The 4932-nt window shown below is 35.6% G+C and overlaps 1 non-coding gene across 1 annotated transcript; it reads left to right on the top strand.

Moving 5' to 3' along the window:
* The first annotated feature begins 253 nt into the window (after positions 1–253).
* Positions 254–356, top strand: LOC114232997 (U6 spliceosomal RNA). Its single transcript, XR_003619108.2, has one exon. It is a non-coding gene; the product is annotated as a U6 spliceosomal RNA (small nuclear RNA).
* Positions 357–4932: the final 4576 nt, after the last annotated feature.

The raw sequence follows: 4932 nt of genomic DNA on the forward strand, positions 1-4932 counted from the left end.
AGAAAGTATACTCCTGATATATTGGTGCTTTACATCATTTTAAGATCTCAGGCTTGTGCCACCCAATCCCAGAAGTATAAAGATGGGTGAAGAATTTTAGCAATTCAGAAATCAGTGAGATGCAGAATAGGAGGGACAGGGCTCAACCACCACCCAAATTTTACTTATTATTCATTATCACTGGAATATAATCATTCCATTTCTGGATTTCCTAAATCTCTTCATGGAAATTATTTTGAGAAAAGCCACATATGTTTGCTTTTTACCACACATGTACTAAAATTGGAATGATACAGAGAAGCTTAGCATGGTCCCTGCATAAGAACAACATGTAACTTTTAGTGTTCTGTATTTTTAATTAATTGTTCCAGAGTTTTTGTTAAGGTAATACATTTGTTTGAAAATAGTAGTGATGATTGCACAATATTGTGAAGATAATTAATGCCAGGGAATTTACACTAAAATTATTTAAAACAGCAAATTTTATAATATTTATAGTACATATTTTTAAAGTATTAGCAAATAAGCTTACTAAAACAAAATACAGTTACTTTTAGAGGGTCCATTATATTGAATCTTTGTTCCAGATTCTCCTTGTTCTTTTAAGGGAAAATTGAAAATTAATTAGAAGAACAAGAATACAAAATTGTAATTATGATTTATTTCTCATTTTAAAGCTGAATAACAAATACAGCAGTGCTTTGCACATGAAATACATTGAAAAGTAAATAATTAATATGTAATTAAAGCCATGGTAGTGATATTGTTATGATTAATCCAGTTATTAATTAACTGGATAGGAACAGAGGGAAAGCCAAATATTATAAGCATGACCAGTAAAGTCTGGGTAAAAAAGAGAAGATGATTTTATGTCAGTCACAGCTGGGAACAGGCTATTCGCCAGAACAGGTGTGGCCACTACAAGGGCACAAAATCTGAAGTACATGAACTCCTAAACAAAGGGAGTTCTCTCCCTTGCCCTTCGAGGCCCTCTTACTCTCTTTGCACTCGTATTGTGTGGGGAGGGGTGTGCTCTTACACTTTACCCTAGCCCACATGGCTTATGGCCATGTGACCCCACACAATGGACTAATGGAATACAACTAGCCTGATGTTGATACGGAATTTTTGGACTGGAACCCGGATTCTTTGTCTGCTGGAGTCGAAGAATGAATCCACAGACAGAAAGACAAACAATCCAATTTTAAAATGGGCAAAGGACCTAAATAGACACTTCTCCAAAGAGGACATGCAGATGGCCAAGAGACATATGAAAAAATGCTCAAAGTCACAAATCATTTGAGAGATGCAAATTAAAATGACAATGAGGTATCACCTCACACCTGTCAGAATGGCTACCATCAATAAATCAACAGATGACAAGTGCTGGTGAGATTGTGGAGAAAAGGGAACCCTAGTATACTGATGGTGGAAATGCAGACTGGTGCAGCCACTATGGAAAACGGTATGGAGTTTCCTCAAAAAAAATAAATATGGAACTGCCATTTGACCGAGTAATCCCACTTCTAGGAATATAACCTAAGAAACCCAAAACACCAATCAGAAAGAATGTATGCACCCCTACGTTTATATTACCACAATTTACAATAGCTAATATCTGGAAACAGCCCAAGTGCCCACCAGTAGATGAGTGGATAATAAAGAAACTGTAGTACATTTATACCATGGAATACTTTGAGGCAGTAATAAAGAAGAATCTCTTGCCCTTTGAGAAAGCATTGAGGGACCTGAAGAGTATCATGCTAAGTGAAATAAGTCAGTCAGAGAAAGACAAATATCACATGATCTCATATGTGGAATCTAAGTAACAAAATAAACTGATGAACAGAGTGGGTCCAGAGACTGGAAGCATGGAACAGAGTGCTGAATCTTGGAGGGAAAGCGGGGGAGGGTGGGTGGGTGGGAGGTAATCAAGCAAGGACCTTGTATGGACAGAGACAATGGGTTGGTGAGGGCCTGGGGCAGGGGACAGCTGGAGGGGGTCAATGGGGGGGGAAAAGGTGGCATATGTTATACTTTCAACAATAAAGAATAAAATAAAAATTAAAAATAAAAAATAAAAAGATAGGGTGAAAAGGCAGAAATTGCATGGAAAAAATAAGAATTAATGTTTGCAAAACATAGACTGAATGTATAAAATGACTTAAAACTTAAAAACTGAATTGATTAAAAAAATAATCATAGGCAAACTAAACTATGGCTATCTGAAATATGTTTTTATAACTTCCAAGCAAAATAAAACACAATAACCACAATTACTTAAAAATTGTTCTCAGAAATTTCTTAACAATGGATTGTGCTAATTTTAATTCAACAGTGGAAAATTTACTGAATACAAATTAACATATGTTTTCAGGTGCATTTTGTTATTTGGACCACAGAGATAGTTGCATCATTGGACTATGAAAGGATTTTTATTTATTTATTAAAATTTTTACTTTTATTGACAGAAACCATTTTATTTTCTTTCATTATTTTCAGCAATGTGATTATTTTATTTATATGTATTTAGATAATGCACTGTTTGAATATTTTATCTCATTTTGCTTTATCTCATTTTTCACAAGGCATTAATTTCTTAAACTTGATATGTGTTAATATGTGTATGTAGGATGTATGCAATATAATTTATCCATGCATGTTTCAAGTCATGGGTCCCTAAACTAATTTTTACACTTGGGAAATTTATCAGACATATACATATATACACACATAAACACACACTGATATACAAATATATGCACATATATGCATAGATACATATAATAAACATAGATGTTAAATATATATAGTTAGAAATAAAAATGTTGCTAAAAATAAAATTGAGAAAATTTGTTAAAAGCCAAATAAAAAGATAAAAATGAGAAATGTGAGATGTTATCCAAAGTTCAAGAAACCTAATGTGCTTGCCTCTAGAAGTAAGAACAGAAAATATTGAGAAAGAAAAATAATGTTAAAAAATATAGAAAAAAATGCTCAGTGTTGAAGGTCATGTATTTATATTGAATGACCAAAATTAAAAATAAAACAGAACCAGAAAATTATCATAAAATTCTAAACATTAAGAATAAAGAGATCCTAAAAACCCAATGACTATTACAAAAACAGTCATTTACAAAAGAAAAGCAGTGGATTTCAATCAGACTTTCTGTTGGGGAAGGCAGTATCCATAGGCATGCAGTCTTTCATCACCCACTTGCCTGCATAAGACTGAGCTTTGGCTCAGGACATTTCCTTACCAAGAAATAAAGAACCCATACAGCCTGCTCCCAACTTATCACCTTGTGTGGAAGTACAGTTCCCTGTTTCAGTCTAAATGAATGCTCTTTTTTCTTTGCTGCAAGCATGTGCATTATATGGCATCTGGCCAATCCTCCTGCTAGGGAGGGCACAATGTCCTTCAGGGTGTATGTAGGCACACTGACCTGCATTGGCCTCCAGGAGAGACCCGCTGGGCATGATATGCCAGTGCCCATTATTGAAGCTGATCTTGCTCATTCTCTTCTCTAAGTGAGTAAGCATTGTTCCATCCAGTGCTTGACTGCATTGTATTCTTCGTGAGGAGAATAATACCATGGTGCAAAGGGCGGAAGTGTTTAGAGTTCTCCCTGAGGATTGGTAACCCAAGCACATTAATCTGCTCAACATTTTCCAATAGCAACACTGGATGGCAGTAGAAAATGGATCAGTGATTTCAAATCCAGAATTTTATTTTATTATGATTTTAGAAAAAATATTAGTGGCCTAAATGTAAAACTATTTGTGACCTAAAAATGTAAAATGTAAAAATGTTAGACAATTTTAATATTAGAGAAGGAAATGTAGAATAATATAGGGGGACACATACTTATTTTAAAATTCTGAAGGTTATAAGCTATGTTGAATATTTATTTCTAAAGAAATGTATTTTAGTGTACTATTAAGATATATAACATTACAACTCTTACAAAAGTAAAATGAAAAGCAGTAATAATTTATTTATCAAACATTAGCTTGAGAAGATAGTATAACCCATCTATTTATATGATAACCACTTGGTATTGTTTAAAGTTGTTAAGATTCTGCCCCCAGCCCTTGCCAGTGTGGCTCAGTTGGTTGAGCATTCATTACCCCAGGCAACAAAAATTCACTGGCTCAGAGCACATGCCTGAGTTGCAGGCTTGATCCCCAGTAGAGGGTATGCAGGGGGCAGCTGATTGATGTTTCTCTGTAACAGTGATGTTTCTCTCTCTTTCTCCCTCTCCTTTCCTCTTTCTCTAAAATAAAATTAAATAAAAAATACATTTTTAAAAATTCTGTCCCCAATTTGCATTTAATTCCAATGTGTGTGTGGTTGGGGGATGGGGGGTGTTTTTCCACACCACCAAGCAATTCTCAGACACCAGTTGGGTGTTCTACAATTCAACTGAACTCTGCCACTACCTACCTGGAGATATTGTTGGATACTTACCACAGATTAAGGGCTGAGACTTAGGAGACTGCCCTCCTCCACTTTAGACGCCAAGTTCAAGTTTAGATTGTCACCTTCTAATGACCTCCTTCTTGGGTTCCATTAATTTGCTAGAGCCACTCACAGATCCCAGAGAAACATCAGTAAAAGGTTTATAGCTTACGGTTTGTTATAAAAGGATGTAATGCAGGAACTGTCAGATGGAAGAGATGCATGGGGTAAGCTTTGGGGAAAGGGTGACGTGTTTTCCTCTAACCTACTCCTTTGGGTGTACTGCTCTCTCTCCTCAAATCTCCATGTGTTTACTAATCTGGGAGCTCTCCAAAATTTGGCCTTTTTGGGTTTTATGGAGGCTTAGTTATATAGGCATCATTGATTGAATCATTGACCATGGTTGACTGATTCCACTTCCAGCCTCTATGCCCTCTCAGGGAGTGAGAGGGTGGAACTGAAAGTTCTAA

This window comes from Eptesicus fuscus, chromosome 8 (assembly GCF_027574615.1).
Source record: "Eptesicus fuscus isolate TK198812 chromosome 8, DD_ASM_mEF_20220401, whole genome shotgun sequence".
NCBI lineage: Eukaryota > Metazoa > Chordata > Mammalia > Chiroptera > Vespertilionidae > Eptesicus > Eptesicus fuscus.